Below are 24,956 nucleotides of genomic sequence, written 5' to 3' on the forward strand. Positions count from 1 at the left end.
GTATAATAAGTAAAATAAAATAAAATAAATTAGGACATAAAGTAAAAAACAACAACAAAAACGAAATAAAATGAAATTAAATGTAACAAATGATTAAATAAAATAGAGGAATAATGATGCGGGACGGGCCCAGGAGCCCAACCGCGCACTGGATACAGTCGCACGGGAAGGGTCCCGGAATCCATGTCGCATCAGAAAGGCACATGCAAAGTAGACTGCTGCAATCAAAAGTGGAATGCAAATAGTCCGATAACGCAGAGCATATATCCCTCCATAGAAATGTAGGAGCAGATAAGGACCTCGTCCCCAAATGCTCCCTGATCAAAGGAAGGTATTTGTGCGAGCCAGGTCCCAAGAGCCGGGTCTCGCATCAAAGGAACATCTGTAGTTTGAGTTCTTTATTCAAACCATGGGGGGCCAATGATTTAAGAAAATCCACATATTCTCCTTCTGATGTAGAGAGCGATCTCGATTCCCCCCCCTATTGTTTTTCGGTAATTGGTAAATGGCCATAAAGTTGAGACCATCCGAGGATTGTTGATGGTATTCCTTAAAATGAATTGCTAGGGGACACTTTTCTTCCCCATTTTTTATGTCCCTTATATGTCCCTTATATGCTCAGCAATTTGAACCTGAACCTTCCCCACGTAAAATTTATTGCAGGGACAAAAGATCAGATAAACCACCATTGATGACCGGCAGTTGAGGAAATTTTTAACATTGAATTTATGATGATTAGATGAGTCAAAGAATACATCACTCTTCCTTACAAATTTAAACATTCCTTTTAGGTTGTGTGTGGGCCATTTAGTGTCTACATCTCTTTTGAACTCTGATCTCACAAGAAGATCACGAAGATTCGGAGCTCTCCTAGATGTCATACTTGGATAGTCGCCTATCATTCCCCTGATTTCTTCACATAACAAATTATTATTTTTTTTTTTTAGTTAAACAGTTAGTGTATAAATTATTAAACATTGTTCTAATTTTTTTTATTTTTTCACGAGTCAGGAAATATTATAAATTAGATTCTAATATATAACATTTCACAGTGCTGGTCACTAGATGGAGCAATTCCCAAAATTGCAGCATTGGCATGTGGTAAAGCAACCACATTGCTTTATGCTGCAAAATTTGAGAAAACACTCTCACTCTAGTGAGCTCACAGAAAGGAGGGGATTGAACGGTCAAACCTCCTACACTGTGTGTCGCCATTTTTTGAGCGAACTGTAGTTGGTTTACATACAGTAGTAATCACACACTAAAACATGTACATACACAGAAATAACTTACCTGCTCCTGCCGCCGCCGCTCCCTCCGGTCCGTCCGCTCCGTCTGCTCCCTCCGCTCCAAGTGCTTGCATTAGAACACAAGTCTAGAAGCCGCGACCGGAAGTAGTAATCTTAATGTCCGGCCGCGGCTTCCGGTCCACAAGAAAATGACGCCGGACGTCGCTCGGCCGAAGACCTTCCATTTGGACTGTGTGGGAGCGGCGCATGCGCCGTTCCCACAAAGACTGCGTACAGCATAGTGAATGGAACGGGTCTCGTTCGCATTCACTATGGGGCAGTATGTGCCGTATTCCATGTCTGTATGTGTCGTTAATCGACACATACAGAGATGAAAAAAAAATGGCAGCCCCCATAGACAAGAAAAAGTAAAAAAATAAAAAAAAGTAAAACACAAACACACAAATAAATATTTTTTTTAAAAATAAAACACTAAAAGCAAATTGATATAAAAAAAAATGTTTTCGCGACACCCTTCCTTTAAGTTGTGTCATTTAGTCAATACGTCACCAGTGTTCAAGACAAAAGATGGAAGTAGTTTTACAAAGTTCTTCAGTTTCTGGTCAACAAATTTCCCCAATTTATTAGTTGGTCCATCAATTCCAGAGATTATAGGACATCCTGGTGGTGAGTGTCTATCCTTGTGAACTTTAGGTAGAATGTATATTGTTGGCATTTTAGGCTCCTTGGCTTTTAGATAAAGGAATTCATTCTTTGTTATCAAGACTTCCTCAAGGCGAATTGCAATTTTCTATTTAATTTATCAGTGTTTTCAGGTAGGGGATTATCTTTCATCCGTCTGTGACTAGGAGAACCCAGTTGTCTTAGTATTTCACCTATGTAGTATTTCTCATCCAAGAGAACCACTTTCCCACCCTTGTCACTGGGTTTTATTATTATGCCTTTCATGTCACGAAGTTCATTGAGGGCCAAGCGTTCTTTATGTGAGAGATTATATTTTGTTGGTTTAGACCAATCAATGGTACTCAAGTCCTGGTCAATCCCCTCCATAAAAGCTCTCACATAGCGATTAGAGGAAACTAATTGTGGCATAGTAAGACAAGTGGGATTTAGATCCGTAAATTTTGGGATAATAGCCTCATTAGCATTTGGATTTAGTGATTCAATATTTAATTCCTCAAGAGCACGTAATGCTATTTCTTCCTCCGAAGTGAGGTTATATTCAAAGTCATTAATCGAACCTTGTAATGTCTCTTCTGACTCGGGGCCGCCTCCTCGATGGTGGTAAAGGCGTAGTAAGATTTTGCGCTCAAAGAAATGAATATCCTTGTACACTTCAAATTCATTACCACCTGTAGACGGTACAAAGGACAGAGCACGATTCAGAAGGGGGATGTGTGCTCGTGTTAGGGGGAAGTCGGTTAGATTAATGACATTGTTTTCAAAGCCCAGAGTTTCCCTTATTTTAATCTCTGACGGGTTCTCCCATGTGTGACTCTTCCCTCGTCTTGTTTTTCCCTTTCTAAAAAACCGACATGATTTGTATTATTAGGCTTTAGTGTGGGTTGATTCCTTAGTGGGGGAGTATTTCCACCACTCTCATCTCTGTCACTCGAGGTGTACTCGCTGGTATCATAGTCATATGAAGGTGCCCTTAATTGTGATGACTGTTATCTTTTTTGTCGCGTCCGTTGGTTTTTAATCTTAATTCCTTCCCTATTGTTCGTATTGCCCAGAGTTATGTATTAAACGAAAAAATTTGGTTGTGTTCAAAGTCCCAGGTATCCCTATGGAATTTTTTCTTTTTAAGCTCAGATATGACTTTCAATTCAGTCTCAGCCTCCTTTTTGGGGTTCACATTCAATTTCTCAAAGTCAGGGCGTGTTTTAAACTCATCCAACTTGCCAACACTTTGGGCAATCTCTACATCAATCTTTTTAAGTTGATCGCCTTCCTCCTCTATTATTAGGTTCATAAGTCGTTTGATGTGGTCTAGTGTTTCATCATCCCATTTCTTCATAAAGTCCTCGCTACGTAAGTAGCTTGCAGGTAAAATATGTCGTCTCAAGCCCCTGGATGCCAAATCTGAACTCAAATATGTGCTCAGACTTTTCACATCCCTCTTTCTGCGTAAATGGCTGAAAATGAGTTTATGATGTATTTTAAACAGTCCAAACAGATCCCGCGTGATTTCTTCCTGGAATTGATTAAATTGGCTATTCAATGCCGCTGAAATTTCAACGTCCACAGTCTCATTCAATACATATGCCATGTTGAAAAAAAAAAACACAACAAAACGAAGGGGAGAGTCAGCGGGAGCTAAATAGATGCAAGATTGTCAACAAGTGTCAAAGACACAATAAGGAAATAAATAATCCTTATGAGTAAATTTCTCAGAGATCCCAAGAAGGACAAAAATTACCTCCAGTTCAAACCGTGGCCATGGTTTTCCGGCGTGTGACATCACATAGAACGCCGACGCGTCCCGCATCATTATTCCTCTATTTTATTTAATCATTTGTTACATTTAATTTCATTTTGTTTAGTTTTTGTTGTTGTTTTTTACTTTATTTCCTTATTTAGTTTTCTTTTTAATTTATTTTATTTTACTTATTATACTTTCCCTCTTTGTCTTTTTCTTTGCGATGGGGACAGTCAACGGGAAATTCTTTAGAAATACAAATTATTATTTGAATAGTATATTGTTGTTGTTATTACGTGCCTTAGTTTGATTTGGGAGGGCTAGGGTTAAAAGGCGGTTTGCAAGTCGATAGACACCATTAACTGATATCTCCTTGATATAAAGGATCAATGCCGATGCCGCAATACACGCTCTGAGGAAGTCACGTCAGTGACGAAACGCATCGGCGTTCTATGTGACGTCACACGCCGGAAAACCATGGCCACGGTTTGATCTGGAGGTAATTGACATACATGCACGTCTTGCATGAAACCTGGACATAGCGGGAACAGTGGGCGAGAAACCTGAAGAGGCGTGCACTCTTACTTGGAGTTAACTCTGCAGCTTTACGTGATGGACAAGAAGGACACTATACTCATGGTGTAATTCAAATTGGAAAGCGCACTACTGCATCGTGGCAAGATCAACACTTACATTTGGAGGTCTCTCATTGCACAGTCGCAGAGGACGCGAGCTTGTCCTGTCGTCACTTTGTTCCCGGTCCCGGGAAGGGATCTTGCTCCGAGGTCCTCACTTGCCGGAGTGTTGATAGATTTGCTGCAGATCATCTCCTTTTCATCCCAGCATATAACACGGAGGAGGTGTGCCCGATCTGTCGTCACTTTACTCCCAAAGCAAAGAAGGACATGAGACTACTGCTCGCCGGGGGAACGATTTAACTGCCTCCATTGACAGAGACCTCTTACTTACTTCCATGTATACAACTCACTGATAAGTATACCCTTCTATATATACGTCCTTTGGCCTGATTACCCGCACGCTATACCTTGCAGTTTATTGATCCATTGTTTACTGTCATATATCTGCATGAGTTCCTATGTCTATGCACAGTACATGCCCTGATATTATTATAGTCAGTACTTTACCTCTAGCCTATGGTATTTCACCTAGTCTATCATTCCTTGTGGCATTATAAAATTTGGAGTAATTTATTTTCCTACACTATTTGACATATGGTCACTTTGAATCAGACTGTTTGTTACATTTGATCAACCATGTCATTTAATACCTGGCCAGGCATGTAATGTTTGTTTGTTACTTTTTGCAAGATTGCATAATTTTAGTCTTTATATCATTAATAAACACACCCGACATCTTTTCTGGGATCTTGTTTTCTTGTCAGTGGGGGGATTTACTGAGGGAAAGTGCTGGCCTGGGATTATACGGCAACTATAATCTCCCAAAGAAGTGCCCTCGCCTCCTGGGTTGTCAAACAAAAGGGCCTTGATTATTGTCTCCTGAAATTGGAGAAATGTGTTTCGATTGCCTGCGTATCTGGACACCACAAATGCGTTATACATTGCCATTTGGGTGAGGTGGACTGCCAGCTTCTTGTACCAGGTCTTACTTTTACGCATGGCACTATACGGCTTTATGACCTCATCAGATAGATCCACCCCACCCATAAAGCGGTTATAATCCAGTACGCAGGCAGGCTTGGAAGTTGTGGTGCTGGAGCCACGAACTGGAACATTGATGCTGCTATCCTTATGGATGCTAGTTAGAATGTGGACATCTTTCTTGTCCCTATATTTCACTAGCAACATGTTGTCACTGCACATTGCTTTGCTTTCCCCTTTTGGCAAAGTCTGGCCCAGGAGGGTTTTGGGGAGGCCCTTAGAATTTTTTGGGATTGTGCCACAGGCCACTGTCGCTCTTGCCAAAAGGCACTTTTGGAGAGGGATGCTGTTATAAAAATTGTCTATATAGACATGATATCCCTGGCCAAATAGCGGGTGTACAAGATCCCACACAATTTTTCCGCTGACAGTAAGGGAAGGGGGGCACTCTGGGGGATCGATTTTGGAATCCCTTCCCTCATAAATCCGGAAGCAATGGGTGTACCCGGTGGAACTTTCACAGATCTTAAAGAGCTTTATTCCATACCGGGCCCTTTTATTTGGGAGGTATTGACGGAAGTGGAGCCTTCCCTTAAAACTGACGAGAGACTCGTCGACCGCAATATTTTTATCTGGGGTGTAGATTTGGGCAAATTTTAAATTCAAATGATTTATGACAGGCCTTATTTTAAATAAACGGTCATAATTTGGATCATTGGGGGGTGGGCAGCGGGTATTATCTGCGTAATGCAGAAATTTGAGGACGACCTCAAATCTTCTTCTGGTCATAATGGTGCCATAAAGGGGGGTATAATATAGGACATCCGATGACCAGTAGTCCCTAATGCTGGGTTTCTTTATGAGGCCCATATTCAGTAACAGGCCCCAAAATTTGCAAAGCTCCTCAGAGTTTGTGGGGGTCCAATTTTGGTCTTTGGCATAGTAGGATGTGGGATTGTTGGCGAGAAATTGTTCCGCATATAAATTAGTCTGTTTGACCATTAAATTTATAAATTCAGCGGAGAAAAATAATTTAAAAAAATCGAACTCTCCAAACCCCGTGGTCTCCACTTGGATTCCCGAGGATGCGGTGAAGTCGGGAACCTGGGGGGCATAACTTGTAGCAGGCATCCATATCGCCTCACTATCAGGGGGGTCAGAACCAGCAACTCTTCTGTGCTGCTGGGGGGGCTCATCAGACTCGCTAGACGAAGATGATGTCAGCACGAACTCCATTTCATCTTCGCTAGCAGAGTCTGTATCTGAGCACAGCATAGTGTACGCCTCCTCTGGGCTATAAAATTTCTGTGCCATATTGTAGTAATGGACACTACAATGTAACAGCTCTAATTTTATTGTAACCCTAAAATGTAACTGTCACTAAGAAAAAAATAAAAATTTTTGATTTTTTTTTTTTTGTATATTTTTTTTGTATATTTTTTTTTTTATTAACTGGAAACAAACTGGCGCTCTCAAAAACGTAGGAGCGGGATGGAACGGACTGGGTCACTGCGTAAAACTGTGACTGTATGTGGCACGGCAACAGTGAATGGTGGCGATCTGTTTGTATCGGACTGGACGCTGACACGGATCAATGTTCTCTCGCTGGGCAGTGAGGGGATGATCTGGGGGTATTTAGGCTATTGCCTAACGTAATATGGTGCAGTATTTTCACTGGGGTAATGGGTGGGCGATTTGGGGATTATTTTCTAACTACTGGGACAGGAGAGATCTGAGGAGATCAGGGAGGATCTGGGGAGATCTGGGGAGATCTAGAAGAGATCTTTATTCACTGTATTTTAACTTTTTCTGTCTGACAGGGCTTCACACGACGACTCTCACAAGCTCTTTGACAGAAATGAGCTTGTCAGAGTCGGCGATGAGGAGAATTCTCTGTGTTTTGTTTACATATGCTGTGATTGGTCATTCATTTTTGAATGACCAATCACAGCCATCGACGTCACAGGACCACTTTGATTGGTCCTGTACCGGCGAGCAGGAAGTGTTTGTTGCTACTCGCCGCCGTGATCTGCCTGCTGTCACCATGTCAAGTGACATGGTGACAGTTTATCGTCTGGACGTAACTGTACGTGATAATGCGGGAATGCACCGCAGATTATGACGTACATTAACGTGATCCGGCGGGAAGGGGTTAAAGTAACATCTGGCTGCAGCATTTTTTAACCTAAAAAAAACACTGTAATTACGCCAACAAAATGTACATGTCAAACACAGCAAAGTGCTGTGCGTCAATCTAGCTTAAACCCCAAGGAAACCAGACCTAAACACTTTGTGTGAATCCAGCAGTGTTTTAGGGGGAGTTTATGAACCCAAGATTTAAACAAATCTTATCCACACGCTGGATAAAATAATCAGCAGCATGCCAATTTATGCTGCGAAATAGCTTGTTTTCTGTTGTGTGCTTTCCCCATTGATTATAATGGGGATGTAAAACCCGCAACAAGTAGCAGATTTTGCAAATTTGTTTCATCCCGTGTAACTGCTGCAGCCAATCACAGATTGCAATGGTCACACGGGATACAGGAAGTCAGAGAGACGCATCGCCATGACTACAGGTAAATGTAGACTTTTTTTTACCTGCTGTTTTCCGTTGTGGATATTCCGGCCGAACAAACTGCACCACAATTTGGTACGGTTTTTCAGCTAGAATTCCCTGCGAGGACCAAGGCGGATACACTGTGTACTTTTACTCAGGTCATCTGCCCTGTGTGAACATACCCTTACTGCGTAGTGCAAGCAGGATTTGGAAAAACATATGCTATTTTTCACTCAGAAGTTAAAGGGAGTCTGTAATGTAGTTATCGGGTAACACATTAGGAATATACCGTTTTTTGAAGATGTTGCTGCTTACATTAGTGTAAAAAATACATTTTATTCTGCCACGCTATGTTTGTAGAACCAGGAAGTGTCCTCCCTCTGCAATTGATTGGCAGTTCTGCTTGTCTTCATCATCATGCAAGCAGAGCTATGAATCAACTTCAGAGGGGAGGTGAGTGGTTGTAGCGCTCTGGAACTTCCTGGTTCAACGGACACGGCCTGCAGAAGAATAAAACTTATTTTTTTACCTGAAAGCCGTGTCAGTAGTTTGATAGCGTGAAATCACATGATGACGCCCTTTAAAAGAAAATTTAGCCTGTCTACAGTTTGTGATTATGGCCCAACAGTGTATTTAAAATTCTAAGTCTGTGAACGTCTCTTCAAGAAACAATAGTGCAAACCTGAAGACCAGTTTTCAATAGAAAGAACAAAACTCTATATAAAATATATATTCGTTCATTTTACAGGGAAATTGAAATTAAGTTAATATTGTATTTCATAATACCCCAGTGAACACATGTGCAATGCTCATTATTACATTTGGAACATTACCACACTTGCCACACCTGTCATATATAGGAAAAGTATGTTTTAAAAGCTGAACAAAGGTCTACTCAACCAAACGCTTAAAACATCAGTGAAACTTTATATAGGAAACAGATGGATTGAGCATCATTGGAAACTGATGAACGACCATTAAAAAAAAAAAAAAAAAAACAACAACATTTGATTGTGAGCCTGATGTGTTTCCATTGCAATGTCCACAATACTTTACACTTAAAGCTTCCATTGCAAATGAGGCACTTTTGTATTCTCAGATTTCAAGAAACTTTTAGCTATTTTATTTCAGTTACCTCAAAATGGAAATTGAAATATTTCCATCCAATCAGCAAATCATGTAATTTATCTAAGCAAATCTACAAAATCTGCCTGACAAAAATGTATAAGGGTATGTGCACACGATGAGAGGCTTTTACGTCTGAAATGACAGACTGTTTTCAGGAGAAAACAGCTGCCTCGTTTCAGCCGTAAAAGCTCCTCCTCGTATTTTGCGAGGCGTCTTTGACGCCTGTAATCTTGAGCTGCTCTAAATTGAGTTCAATGAAGAACGGCTCAAATTACGTTGCAAAGAAGTGTCCTGCACTTCTTTGCCGAGGCAGTCAATTTACGCGTCGTCGTTTGACAGCTGTCAAACGACGATGCGTAAATTACAGCTCGTCTGCACAATACGTCGGCAAACCCATTCAAATGAATGGGCAGATGTTTGCCGACGTATTGTAGCCCTATTTTCAGGCGTAAATCGAGGCATAATACGCCTCGTTTACGCCTGAAAATAGGTCGTGTGAACCCAGCCTAAGTCTGTTTAAGGAAAGGAAATATGGTTCAATAGTTTTTTATTAGTTTTGAAAAACCGAAAGAAAAAGCATAACAGTACAGAACATGCAAAAGAAATGCATGTAACTTGAACAGGTACAATACATTGTCTTAATTCCATACATGACAGTATTAACCCCTTTAGGACGCAGCCTGTTTTGGCCTTGTGGCACAGCCGATTTTTTCAAATCTGATGTGTCACTTTATGTGGTAATAACTGGAATGTTTTCTCGTGACATATTGAACTTTATTATAGTGGAAAAATATGGTCAATAAATTCAATATTTATTAGTGAAAAACACACAAAAACACAAAAGATGTGCATTTTTCTAAATTTAAATGTATCTGCTTGTAAAACAGAGTGTAATACCACGCAAAATAGTCACTAGTTAACATTTCCCATATATCTACTTTATGTTTGCATCGTTTTTTGAACGTCCTTTTATTTTTGTAGAACGTTACAAGGTTTAGAACTTTAGCAGCAATTTCTCACATTTTCAAGAAAATTTCAAAAGGCTATTTTTACAGGGACCAGTTTAGTTCTGAAGTGGTTTTGAGGGCCTTAAATATTAGAATCCCCCAATAAATCAACCCATTTTGAAAACTGCACCCCCTCAAAGTATTCAAAACAGCATTTAGAAAGTTTCTTAACCCTTTAGGCGTTTCACAGGAAATAAAGCAAAATAGAGGGGAAATGTACAAATTTCAGTGTTTTTTTTTTACGATATTCATTTGTAATAAAAAAAATTTCTGTAACACAGAAGGTTTTACCAGAGAAATGCAATCAATATTTATTGCCCAGGTTTTGCAGTTTTTAGAAATATCCCACATGTGGCCCTAGTGTCCTAATGGACTGAAACACCGGCCTCAGAAGCAAAAGAGCACCTACGGGATTTTGGGGTCTGCTTTTTTTTTAGATTATATTCAAGGCACCATGTTAGGTTTGAAGAGGTCTTGTGGTGCCACAAAAGTGGAAACTCCCCAAAAGTGACCCCATTTTGGAAACTACACCCTTTAAAGAATTTATCTAGGGGTATAGTTAGCATTTTTACCCCACAGGTATTTTGCTATATTTATTGGAGTTAGTCTGTGAAAATGAAAAAACATAGACATTTTTAATATTTACTAGGAATAAAGAATAAAATGCACCCCAACATATGTAAAGCATCTATTACCCCATTTGTGGTAATAAACTGCTGTTTGGACCCACAGCAGGGCTCAGAAGGGAAGGAGCATCATTTGGATTTTGGAGCGCAGATGTTGCTGGATTGGTTTTCAGTGCCATGTCACATTTGCAAAGCCCTGGAGGGACCAAAACAGTTGAAACACCACAAAAGTGACCCCATTTTGGAAACTACACCCCTCAAGGAATTTTTCTAGGGGTATAGTGAGCATTTATACCACACAGGTCTTTTGCAGAATTTAGTGAAATTAGGCTGTGAAAATGAATATCAACATTTTTGTCCACTAAAATGTTGTATTTTTTCATTTTCACAAGGGATAAAGGAGAAAAAGCCGCCCAAAATTTGTAACGCAATCTCTCCCTAGTATGACAATACAGCACATGTGGTAATAATATTTTTTTTAAAAAAAGGAAATTAATTAACCTTTGCAGGACTGATCCTTTTTTGCTTTTCCATTTTAGTTTTTCACTCCCCGCCTTCCAAACGCCATAACTTTTTTATTTTTCCATCGATAGAGCGGTGTGTGAGGGCTCATTTTTTTGCGGGAAGAGTTACAGTTTCTATTGACACCAATTAAAGTACCATATAATGTACTGGGAAACCGAAAATAAAATTATTTGCGAGGCAAAATTGGAAAAAACTGCGATTCCTCCATTGTTTTTTGGGTACTTTATTCTGCGGGTCAATACGATTACGGTGATACCAAATGTATATATAGTTTTTTTTATATTTTACTACTTTAAAAAAAAACAATTGTTTTGTATCAACAAATTCTGAGAACCATAAGTTTTTTATTTTTTGGTCGATTGAGCGGTGAGAGGTCTTATTTTTGGCGGGACGATCTGTAGTTTTTATTGGTACCATTTTTGGTATATACAATTATTACATTTTATTTAGAGCTAAGGTGACCAAAAAACAGTGAACAGTGATTTCTTTATTTCTTATGGCGTTCATTATGCGCTAAAAATGACAGTTTTACTTTCTTCTGCAGGTCGGTACAATTACGGCGGGACCATATGTATATAGTTTTTATATGTTTTGGAGCGTTTTAACAATAAAATCACTTGTTTATAAAATAATAAATTTTCTGTGTCACCAAATTCTGAGAGCCATAACTATTTTATTTTTCAGTCCAAAAAGTTGTGTAAGGGCTTGTTTTTTGCGGGACGGGTGTTAGATTTTATTGGTACTATTTTGGGGTACATGCGACTTTTTGATCACTTTTTATTCTATATTTTGGGAGAGGTGGTGACCAAAAAATAGTGATTCTGACATTGTTTTTTGTTTATTATTTTTGCGGTGTTCACCGTGCGGTAAAAGTAACATTATAGTTTTATAGTTTGGGTCGTTATGAATGCGGTGATTTCAAATATGTGTACTGTTTTTTAACGTTTTCATTTTTTCCTATAAAAAGAGACTTATTATAGAAAAAATAATTTCTTTTTTACACTTTTGTAAAACATTTTTATTAACTTTTTTAACTTTTTTTTTACTTTTTACACTTTCTTTTTTTACCTGCAGCTGTGATCGCTGCTAGAATATATTACACTACCTAGGTAGTGTAATGTATTCCAACTGTCACTCTGACAGCAAGCCTTTGAGGACCAGCTAGAGGCTGGTCCTCATAGGCTTCCATACATGGCAGACCCGGAGGCTGTTGTCTGGCCTCCGTATGCTATCACAAGCATCAGCAACCCCCACAATTGCATGGGGGCTGCTGATGCGGCGATCGTAATCGAGCGCCGCATTTAAGGGGTTAATTGCCCAAATCAGCGGCGATGAGCTGCTGATCGGCAACAGTGGAGTGTTAGCTGTCGGGGATAGCTGACCTCCCGATTCCCAATGCACACTGTCACCGACAGTGTGCATCGGGAATGACACCGTGACTTCCTGTCACTCTGACAAGAAGTCTATCAGGAGGCTGGTCCTGATAGGCTTCCGTACATGGCAGACACAGAAGCCATAACTTTATAAAGCAATGTACCATAGTAGAAAACAAAATAAACCAAATTAAAAGAAATCGGAAAGGAGGTGAGGAGGTTCAAAGACACCCTAAAAAAGAGGCATGGATATGTAATCACCATTACAAACTAATGGAGTGTTTTTGGAGGAGTAAACAGACATGAGGTAGACCCGTCCAGCGAGCTCATTTAGTTAGGCATTTTGTTCTCAACCCTTTCAATGTGCATAATGGAGCTCATATTGGAAGTGTAGGATTACTCTATTAAGTACTTCTGAAATATTTAAATCTACAGCCGTTTTCCATCTCTGCGCAATGTGGTATCCGGTAGCTATCAGAATATGCCCTACCGGACATCTCATATCTGCTGGTATATCACCTAAGTTCATATCTAATAAAGCTAAGGCAGGATCAGGATCAAGACTTAAGCCCGGTAAGCCTGAAATATATTTAAATATACGCTGCCAGAACGAATGTACCATTTGGCAGGACCAGCAAAGGTGAAACAGTGTACATCTATCTCCACAATTTCTCCAGCGCATTGGGGATGTGCCAATTGACATGTGTTGCAGTCGAACCGGGGTTAGATACCATCCACACTGAATTTTCCTGATGGCTCCTATATGGTTAACACATTTTGATATTTTTGCAGTATGGGAAAGAGCCATTTCCCAGTCCTTCTCAAAGAAAGTAAGACTCCTGTCCGACTCCCACTCACTCATATATTTTTGCTTAGTAAAGGATGTGTGGGTAGCTAAAGCGAAGTAGGCCGAGGCCAGCCCCTTCAAGGGAGATTTTTCTAAATCTAGGAATCTTTGGAATATGGAAGGATTATCCATTCATGAGGAGGCAGGTTGATGTTTATGTAAGAAATGTCGAATCTGCAAGAAGGCAAAAAACTGATGCTTGGAAATTCCAAAACCATTTTGTATGTCTATAAAGGAGCGTAATTGCGAGTTGATATACAAGTCTGATATACTCATAATACCGGATTATATCCATAACGTCAGATCTAAATTTGGGATCCAATTGAAAACATATTCAAGAGGGCAGTTGTCAAAGGAAAAATTATAGATTTTATATACCAAAAGGGCTTTACCACAAGCTTGACACATATGTTTAGTAGTAGGTAAGATTCGTTTATCAACCTGAGCCCCCACTATTGTACCAAGAACAGCTGCTTTGATATCAGCTTGAGGAACAAACTCCCTTTCGATGGATTTCCGATGAGCATTTATGTCTGAGTACCAACATTGTTTAACCGACGCCAAGGCCACTGCCAGATAATAGTAATAAACATTGGGGACTCCCATCCCTCCTCTAGAAGTGTGAGTAATCATTAAGGTTTTGGAAATTCTAGCTCTTATTTGACCATACAAATTTAATAAGCGTGCCTTGAATGCCAGCAATTAATGATGAGGAACATGCAGTGGGATTGTACGAATATAATCAAGTATTTTAGGCATCAGCCACATTTTCACCAGATTAATTCTCCCGATCCATGAAACAATGGCCTCCTTTATTTGTGTAGTCTGAGTCTTAATAGAAGAAAGCAAGTCCTTAAAATTAGTAATAGCCATAAACAATGGGTTTGCTGTTAATTTAATCCCCAGATACGTTATAAATTTGTCAGACCATAAAAATTTAACTATCCAAGAAATACGCTTTTTCAGGGAAGCAGATACAAAAATGGGTAGCATTGCAGACTTGGTCTCATTAATTTGATGATACGATACTTCGCTAAAGGCCTGAATAAGTTGTTGTACAATCGGGAAAGAGTAAAGCAGTGAAGTAATAATAAGAATGACATCATCTGCGTAGAGACCTATTTTATGATGCATATCCCCAATAGATAGGCCAAAAACATCATTACTGTTTTCTGATAGACGCTGCAAATGGGTCCATTATCAACGTAAATATAAATGGCAATAGGGGACATCCCTGTCTAGTGCCGTTAGTTAAAGAGAAAGCTGTGGACAATATACCAGAAATGTAGACTTGTGCAGAGGGTAAGGTGGATCCATCCTTCAAACAGAAACCTGGCAAGTACTTTCTATAGAAACCCCCAATGAACCCTATCGAATGCTTTTTCTGCGTCAAGGGATAAAAAAAATATCAGGTTAATCATTCTCCTAGTTCCATCCGTAGCCTGTCTTCCCCTCACAAAGCCTACTTGATCCATGTTTATCAGAGAAGGCAGAAGAGGATCCAACCTCATTGCCAAGATCTTAGAAAATAACTTCAAATCGCTATTTAGCAGGGATATTGGCCTGAAGTTCCCTGGAGATAGGCTGTTTCCCGGGGTTCGGGAGAGCTACACTTAGATTTTTACTTGTAAAAGTAGTAAAATATAAAAAAAACAATATATATTTGGTATCGCCGTAATCGTATTGACCCACAAAATAAAGTTAACATGTTGTTTTAATTGCACAGTGAATTCCGTAAAAACGATGCGCAAAAAACCATGGAGGAATCACTGTTTTTTTCATTTTCTACCCCACAAATAATTATTTCCCCATTTTCTAGTACATTATATGGCAAAATAAATGGTGCTACGAAAAACTACATCTTGTCCTGCAAAAATCAAGCCCTCATAGGACTATATAGACGGAAAAATAAAGACGTTATGGCTTTTGGAAGGTGGGGAGGAAAAAACGAAAATGAAAATCTGAAAAAGGGCTGCAGCTGGAAGGGGTTAAGATCAAAGTATTGTTCAATAGCCTGTGCTACTGCCGCCCTATGCTTGGGAATATTTAAAAGGTACAAGTTCATACGCCAGGGTCTGGAATTTTTGCAATTATATTTTTCCGTTATTGTCAGTGAAATAGGCGGATGATCCTACCATGTGATGAGACCAATTGAGGGCGTTTCAATTGCTTGTACCAAATCACTATCAATTAAGAACATATCAAGCCTTGTATAAGAGGTGTGAACATGGGAAAAGTAGGTATAGTCCCTTCCCCTGGGTGCAGATATCGCCAACTATCATGTAGATGTTCTTCCTTCAATACTTGAGCTAAAGAAACTCTTCTATTACCAGATGTACCTGAACAGTCAATATCTGGATACACTGTGACGTTATAATCCCCACACATAATCAGAGAACCTTTTTTTAACCTTATGAATTAATTTAATAAGCTTATTTAAGAATGAAATCTGTCTGTGATTGGGGGAGTAAAGTACTACTAAAGTATAAGCTTTACTATTGATAGTACACGTGATGATTAAATATCTTCCTTGCAGATCCGACCAGGTGTAAAAAATGGAAAAAGCCCAAAGCTAGGGTATCCCTAATTGCAAATAGAACACCAGCTTTTTTCCCCTCATTATTAGCAGTGTATATATGTGGAAATTTTTTATGAGAACATTTAGGTGCATTCGTGTGTTTCTTGGACAGATATAATATCTCCGTTAGATTGAATAGCTTCTCTCCATAAACTGGACCTTTTGAATGGGCTATTAAGCCATGTGCCATAACCTCTGAAAACTTAAAATAATCAGCAAAGAATTAGAATTATTCACCCGTACCTCCAACTAAATAGAAAAAATATGACAAAATAACAGAACATGACCTAGCGGAATATTCACAGGCCAAAGGAGCAAGATCACGTGTATATCAGACATCAAAAATAGCAATAGAAATAACACTATGTATCCTGCAAACAAAGTGTGAATGGTAGGCGTGACACATTGCTGCACTATCTGTACAGCTGCCAAGATTGAGCTACACCGGAAAGGGACAATTCTGAAGAGAAAGGACAAATTGTCCAACCCTGTCCCATTATTAATATACAACGTTAAACACAAAATCATCTATCAATGTAACAAAATATATCGTACAGGTCTTTCATAGCATTACAGTAGTACTAAAGTACAACACGTATTATATAAAAGAAACAATTCTCAAGTGCCCTCAGTCTGTCGACCCTTTATGCCATTCTTCCTCAAGTCTCGCCGAGATATGCGTAGACGGGACCCTCGAAGAAGATCCCGGGAATGTAGAAGGGAGAAAGGTCCATTCCTATAGTTGATCATTGGTGACAGATTCGGGAATCCCTCTCATTCTAATATTGTTCCTCCTCAAACGATCCTCAGTGTCAGCAATTTTAGATACTTGTTTTTCAAGCTGATCTTCCAGGCAACTGACTTTATCTATGAGGTCATTATAAGACCCGGTGAGTTCTGCCACCTTAGATTCCAATGATCCGTATGATCACCAATACTATGGATATCAGTCTGTAGCGTATGAAGCATTTGCTGAAAGTCCTCTTGTAGAGATCTACAAAGTGTAGTTAAAATTCGTGTCATACATTCTTCCGTGACCGAAGAAGTAGCATTTTGTAGGGGGCTATAAGAGCTACTGCTTCCACCTCTGCCCGATGGTGAGATAGAAATCAGCATATTAGTAGAACGAAAACTTTGTTGAATAGTATTGCCTTCCGGAGGGTGGAAAAATTCAGTGAGCTTTTTTGGTTCTTTAGCTTTGCTTGTTCTCCCCATTGTAACTTATGAAGATATCAAGTTCCCTCTCAAAGATTTTTTGATGTCCAAATACAATGTTAAGGGCCGCTTTGGTCCCGTTAGCAGGTGAAGCTACGTTATCACATATGTATCATGTCTAGAGCAGAGTCAGCCCTAACAGGCCCAACTAGTACAGCTTGCTGTACCAAAATGGAAGAGACAATCGTAGAACTGATGTGTGATGTGTGATGTGTGATGAGGTACTTCCACATGCCAATGTTATTTGGTACAGTCCTATAGGACCTAATGCACACTTACCACTTCAGTGCGTTCACTTGGAGCTTGTGGCTCTCTTCCAACTACAGCAAGCAGCTCCTCTTTTGTGGAGCTGCACAAATTCACTTTTGGTGGTCCACTATAGAAGTAATGCAATCAGCGGTGGGATAAGGGGAGCTGTAAGTGTTGGGGAGGCTATGTGCTTTTCCAACCCTCAGGGAATGTTGCCTCCTGAGTCTTCTGGCCAGGCGGCCGTAAATCTAGACCACGGCTTCGACTTAGGGTGTAGGCTGCAACTCGAGAAACGAGGATCTGATCTGAGACATCGCTCAGACAGTCCGTAGGAGGACTAAATAGTCTTAAAGAAGGGCTGGCAGCAGTGGTGAGGTTCTATGCTGCTCTGTGGGAAGTTCCACCCACTCCGATCTCCCAAGCTGCAGCTAATTTAGGCCGCGGCTTCGACCACGTGAGTAGGCCGCACCTCGGGGACGGCCCCAATCCGCAAACTACACCCCTCTTCTTGCTTGTTGTAATCTGGGGAATATTTCAATGGCACTGGGGAACAGATATCACCTGTTCCCAAGGGTGGATGGCGTCCAATCTCCAACACCAGCAGGAGCTCTGCAGATGGACTTCCGCTCGCGGTGCCATTCAAGCCACGCAAAATATAAAACTGGGCTTTCTTATACATTAATCCTCAAAAAAATATATATTCTTTCGACATTGCACAGACTTTTGCCTATCCATTCAAAGAGGCTCTGTCACCAGATTATAAATGCCCTATCTCCTACTTAATCTTATAGGCGCTGTAATGTAGATAACAAGAGTGTTTGTTTGTTTGTTTGTTTTTGAAAAACGATAATTTTTTAGCAAGTTATGAACAATTTTAGATTGCTGCTAATTAGTTTCTTAATGACCAACTGGGCGTTTTTTAACTTTTTACCAAGTGGGCATTGTAAAGAAGACCAATCAGCGTCATACACTTCTCTTCATTAATGTTTAGCTGTACTTACAGCACAGCGTGATCTCGCGAGATCACGCTGTGCTGTGAGTAAGACCCACAGAAACTTTACTGAAGTGTCGGGAGTGTGAATAGACATCGCATCCTCACTGGAGGCAATGTCTATTCACTCTCAAGACACTTCGGTAAAGTTACTGTGGGAGTATGTGACAGCACAGCGTAATCTCGCTGTGCTGTGAGTACAACTAAACATGAATGAAGAGAAATGTATGACGCTGATTGGTCAGCATCATACATTTCTCTTTACAACGCCCACTCGGTAAAAAGTTAAAAAACTCCCAGTTGGCCATTAAGAAACCAATTAGCATAAATCTAAAATTGTTCATACCTTGCTCAAAAATTATCGTTTTTCAAAATAAAAACCCCTGTTGTTGTCTATATTACAGTGCCTATCAGATTAGGTAGGAGATAGGGCACTTATAATCTGGTGACAGAGCCTCTTTAAGTGAATATGTTATGGTAGATATGCTATTTAATGCAATACATACAGAAAAAAGAAAACATGACTGAATTTCAGGTTGTGATTAATGCAAAAATGTTTATTTCAAAGGGAATGCATCATCAGAAAATGGCATATTGTTTAAATCAGGTTTTTATTATAATATTTTATATCATATTTTTGGTGGCGTTTTTTTTTATTTTTTATGCGACTATCCACTTAAAAAAATGTGAATTATTCCAGTTTTCACATTGGCCACTAGAGTAGTCACAATAGGCTTACATTTCCTTTTGCTTGCAGCTTGCGTTACTGTTATTTAATGACCACTCTATTGTACTGGTTAAGGCTTAGTAACCCTACATACGGACATAGCTAAAGGTTTATAGGCCCCGGTCCAAAAGATCTTCTTGGGCCCCCCCTAACTTCTCTTCATGGCGATGGTCCCAGCTTTGAGCTGCATCGCTGGGTCTCCTAAGTGACCCACCGATGCAGCACTTGCAGCCAGGGGCATTGCTAAGGTCTTAAATCATCAGCGGCATTAGCCCCAATACATATGTTTGGCTCCCCCAAAATGTATGTATATACAAAATAGATATACAGAAGCAGCAGCAGAATGAAGGCGATTATACAGTAGTAATGAGCAGTACAGCTGAGAATCTAGCACTGGGGTGAGAAATAACACTTACCAGAAAGCTGCTGCATATCTATACGTGTTGTTCTCACTTTGTTCCTGTTCACCCCTTCCCTCCCATAGACTTGTATGTGACGTGTATATGTGTCTGACTTACTCTGCTCCTGCTCCCTCCTCCGTCTCTCGCCTTCTATCTCCATAGACTTGTATTGGCAGGCAGTAAGGAGAGACCCCCACTTTCTGCAGTGCGTCAATTCTGCTCTGTTTCTGGGGACGAATTTTGCTTGGCAACAGGTGGCGGAGACCTAGTGGCTGTAACTTCACACAGAATATTACAAAGTTGATTTATATCAGGTATTCTATTAGATTAGCATACGGTTTTTAAAAAGTTAGTGCCCATTTAACTTTAATTTCCAGTTGTTGCTTTTTTTATTTGTGTGCAGCATTTTTCCACAACCGCCTAAAAGTTTTGCACAGCACTGTGTGAGTATATATATATATATATATATATATATATATATATATATATATATATATATATATATGTATATATATATATATATATACAGGGAAGGAAATAAGTATTTGATCCCTTGCTGATTTTGTAAGTTTGCCCACTGTCAAAGACATTAACAGTCTAGAATTTTTAGGCTAGGTTAATTTTACCAGTGAGAGATAGATTATATATATATATATATATATATATATATATATATATATATATATATATATATATATATATATATATATATATAAGAAAATCACATTGTCAAAATTATATATATTTATTTGCATTGTGCACAGAGAAATAAGTATTTGATCCCTTTGGCAAACAAGACTTAATACTTGGTGGCAAAACCCTTGTTGGCAAGCACAGCAGTCAGATGTTTTTTGTAGTTGATGATGAGGTTTGCACACATGTTAGATGGAATTTTGGCCCACTCCTCTTTGCAGATCATCTGTAAATCATTACGATTTCGAGGCTGTCGCTTGGCAACTCGGATCTTCAGCTCCCTCCATAAGTTTTCGATGGGATTAAGGTCTGGAGACTGGCTAGGCCACTCCATGACCTTAATGTGCTTCTTTTTGAGCCACTCCTTTGTTGCCTTGGCTGTATGTTTTGGGTCATTGTCCTGCTGGAAGACCCAGCCACGAGCCATTTTTAATGTCCTGGTGGAGGGAAGGAGGTTGTCACTCAGGATTTGACGGTACATGGCTCCATCCATTCTCCCATTGATGCAGTGAATTAGTCCTGTGCCCTTAGCAGAGAAACACCCCCAAAACATAATGTTTCCACCTCCATGCTTGACAGTGGGGACGGTGTTCTTTGGGTCATAGGCAGCATTTCTCTTCCTCCAAACACGGCGAGTAGAGTTAATGCCAAAGAGCTCAATTTTAGTCTCATCTGACCACAGCACCTTCTCCCAATCACTCTCAGAATCATCCAGATGTTCATTTGCAAACTTCATATGTGCCTTCTTGAGCAGGGGGACCTTGCGGGCACTGCAGGATTTTAATCCATTACGGCGTAATGTGTTACCAATGGTTTTCTTGGTGACTGTGGTCCCAGCTGCCTTGAGATCATTAACAAGTCCCCCCCCCCCCCCCCGTGTAGTTTTCGGCTGAGCTCTCCCCTTCCTCAGGATCAAGGATACCCCACGAGGTGAGATTTTGTATAGAGCCCCAGATCGATGTCGATTGACAGTCATTTTGTATGTCTTCCATTTTCTTACTATTGCACCAACAGTTGTCTCCGTCTCACCCAGCGTCTTACTTATGGTTTTGTAGCCCATTACAGCCTTGTGCAGGTCTATGATCTTGTCCCTGACATCCTTAGAAAGCTCTTTGGTCTTGCCCATGTTGTAGAGGTTAGAGTCAGACTGATTAATTGAGTCTGTGGACAGGAGTCTTTTATACAGGTGACCATTTAAGACAGCTGTCTTTAATGCAGGCACCAGGTTGATTTGGAGAGTGTAACTGGTCTGGAGGAGGCTGAACTCTTAATGGTTGGTAGGGGATCAAATACTTATTTCTCTGTGCACAATGCAAATAAATATATATAATTTCGATAATGTGATTTTCTTTTTTTTTTTTTTTATATATATAATCTCTCTCTCACTGGTAAAATTAACCTAGCCTAAAAATTCTAGACTGTTCATGTCTTTGACAGTGGGCAAGCTTACAAAATCAGCAAGGGATCAAATACTTATTTCCTTCACTGTATATATATACCGTATATGTCGGCGTATAAGACGACTGAGCGTATAAGACGACCCCCAACTTTTACCCTTAAAATATAGAATTTAAGATATACTCACCATTTCGTGCAGGAGCGCTTCACTATGGCCATCGGAGGCAGGACCCAGGACTCTCTGTCTCTTTGAACTCGCGCATGCGCAGATAGGCTGCTTCATCGCGCGAGATCTGAGAGGCAGAGAATGAGAGGAAAGGGCGGGCCAGAGGATCTTACAGAGATGTTCCCTGGCGGCTAATACCGGCTTCCCTCAGATCCGTGGCGGATTCCGTGCATCCCGGGAGCCTGTGTACCGGACTGCAGGCTCACAAGGTAACACACAACCTGTGTGTAGACAATATGTAGACTAGGGATGTCACGATACCAGAATTTGGACTTCGATACCGATACTTCGTTTAGTATTGCGATTTCGATACCAATTTAGATACTTTTGCCAACAGTAATAAAAAAAAAATTCTTCCGTTTTCTGATGTGAGGCGCGACGTGTGATGAATTTTGAACGCGCCTCACATTAATAGTAATTAATCCCATCATGTTTCTCAGTCATATTGGGTTAATGTGCGAGGTACATGATGGGGTTAATTACTATTAATGTGAGGAACATGGAGGGTAAATTCATCGCACCTCGCGCCTCACATTAATAAGTGAATGAAAGCCGTGTTTATTTCATTTTTTTACAGTGTACACATCATAAATGATGCAAAAACATTGTTGTCCGCGCCATTACTGAATGTGTGTATTTTATGTATTGAGACTTATTTTAATGTTTATTGTAAAAAAGGTGAAGGTGTATTTTTTTTTAAATTTAACAATACTTTGTTTTTACTTTATTTTTAAACTTTAATGTACTGACATATGTGCCAGTACATTAACCTGTGGACGGATAATACACAGGCAGTTGTTAGGACATACTTGGGTATGTCCTAACAACATGAAATATGGTAAGACAGCCCTGGAGTCCGTCAATAGACCCTGGGCTGTCTGCCCATATATGGTATGGCCCTCGATCGCGTCACAGGAATTCCCTGTGACGCGATCCAGGGGCATCCCCCCTTCTCACTTTCTCCTGAATGCTGCAGTCAGCTGTGATCGCAGCATTCAGGGGAATAACGGCGGAGATGAGCGGTTTCTCTGATCTCCGCCGTTATAGAGCGGGGCTGCGGCTGTGTAATACAGCCATTGCCCCGCTCCTGACAGGAAGTGCGCGCGCGGTCAGCATGAGGTGATGCGGCCGGCGCTGCACTAATGAGCGGCAGTTCAGGCTCTGAAGACAGAACATGGGGGTGTTTTGTAGCGCGCCCGCCATGTTCTGTCTCCAGTGCCGCCGCTCATTAGTGCAGCGCTGGCCGCATTGCATCATCCTGACCCCGCGAACTTATCATGACTCAGGAGCGGGGCTGTGGCTGAATTACACAGCCGCAGCCGCGCTCCCATACATTCATGTGTTACTATACTGAGCTGTGCGGCTGCAACGTGCATCCCTAATGTAGACAATATCCGGCATATAAGACGACCCCACACTTTTGAAATTTTTTTAAGGGTGTAAAAAGTCGTCTTGTACGCCGATATATACGGTATATATATATATATATATATATATATATATATATATATATATATAACTTCGGAGACAGCATATCTATAGGACTGCAAGCCCTTTGGCTATGCCATTGGATAAGATTAGACACAGCAGCTCAGCAGACGGTATGTCACATGATAGGTCTGGATACAGGGGGCCCAGCAGACAGTGTCCAACATGATAAATGGCATTGGGGGTTACAAGTAATCAAGCAATGAACCACGTATAATTCATTGAGAAAGGTTGCACTTGATGGACCTGTGTCTTTTTTTAACCTATGTAACTATGTAACTATGATGTAACTATGATAGGCTTAGATATAGGTCCCAGTGGACAGTATTACCCATGATAGGCTTAGATACATGGCCCAGTGCTCAGTATTACACATGATAGGCTTAGATACAGGGCCCGGCGCAGAGTATTACATATAATAGACTTAGATACAGGGCCCAGCGTTCCGTATTACCCATGATAGGCTTAGATACAGGGCCCAGAGGACAGTATTACAGATGATAGGCTTAAAGATAGGGCCCAGTAGACAGTATTACACATGATAGACTTAGCTAAAGGGCCAGCAGACAGGATGACACACGGTAGGCTTAGATACAGGGCCCAGCAGACAGTATTACATCATGTGTGATATTGTCTGCTGAGCACTGTATCCAAGCCTACCATAAGGTAGGCTTACATACATCATATAGTATCACACCTTGTGTAGGACTGTCTGCTGGGCCCTGTATCCAAGCCTACCAAAAGGTAGGCTTAGATACAGGTGCAGCAGACAGAATCACATATGATAGGTTAGATACAGGACCCAGCGTTCAATATTACACATGATAGGCTTAGCTACAGGGACCAGTAGACAGGATGACACATAATAGGCTTAGATAAAGGGCCCCGACAGACAGAATTGTTAAACTTAAGATTCTAGAGGTGGGTCCGGCACATGATGTAGTAAAATTCAATGCTGCTTTATTGGTATAAAATGATAAAACAATTAAATAAAATCCCAGGCAAAGGACGCTTACGCGTTTCGAACCTCTCGGTTCTTAGTGATAGCTACTCTGTTAGTGTGAGAGGTCTTATTTATAGATCAGGTGTTAGGAAGACATGTGTCCACAATGAGATGATTAACCCCTTCGTGATCATCGGACAGGTAGTGCATATATAATATCATTAATCATTTGTAACCTATGTTAATACTGATATAGCAATTGTTAGCATAAATGGAAAGAAATATATACAGATAATGGATTGTCCTCATTATAATAACATTTCCCTTTCGATTTTATAATAAGTTATTCTGTTACATCATATTAGAGTAAAGCAGTCCGACACGAATCGAAAGTATCAAATAAAAGGAAAATTTGTGAAAAGTTATTAGTGTTATGAAAGAACAGTCAGGCAAAGATCGAGAGGGGATATATATAAAGTCTATATGCTTATTACATGAGTACTGTAAGGGATAACCAGTGCCGCATCTGCCATGAGGCCAGGTGAGCCGACGGCCTCAGACGGCACCACCTACCCAAACGGGGGGGGGGGGCGCATTTTCAGCCCGGGACGGACTGGACCGGGGAGAGTCGTGCCGAACGTCTGTAATACTCCTCCTCCTCTCTGACGCTGCACACAGCACATGCAGGCAGAG

Source organism: Rhinoderma darwinii, chromosome 4 (assembly GCF_050947455.1).
Source record: "Rhinoderma darwinii isolate aRhiDar2 chromosome 4, aRhiDar2.hap1, whole genome shotgun sequence".
Classification (NCBI taxonomy): domain Eukaryota; kingdom Metazoa; phylum Chordata; class Amphibia; order Anura; family Rhinodermatidae; genus Rhinoderma; species Rhinoderma darwinii.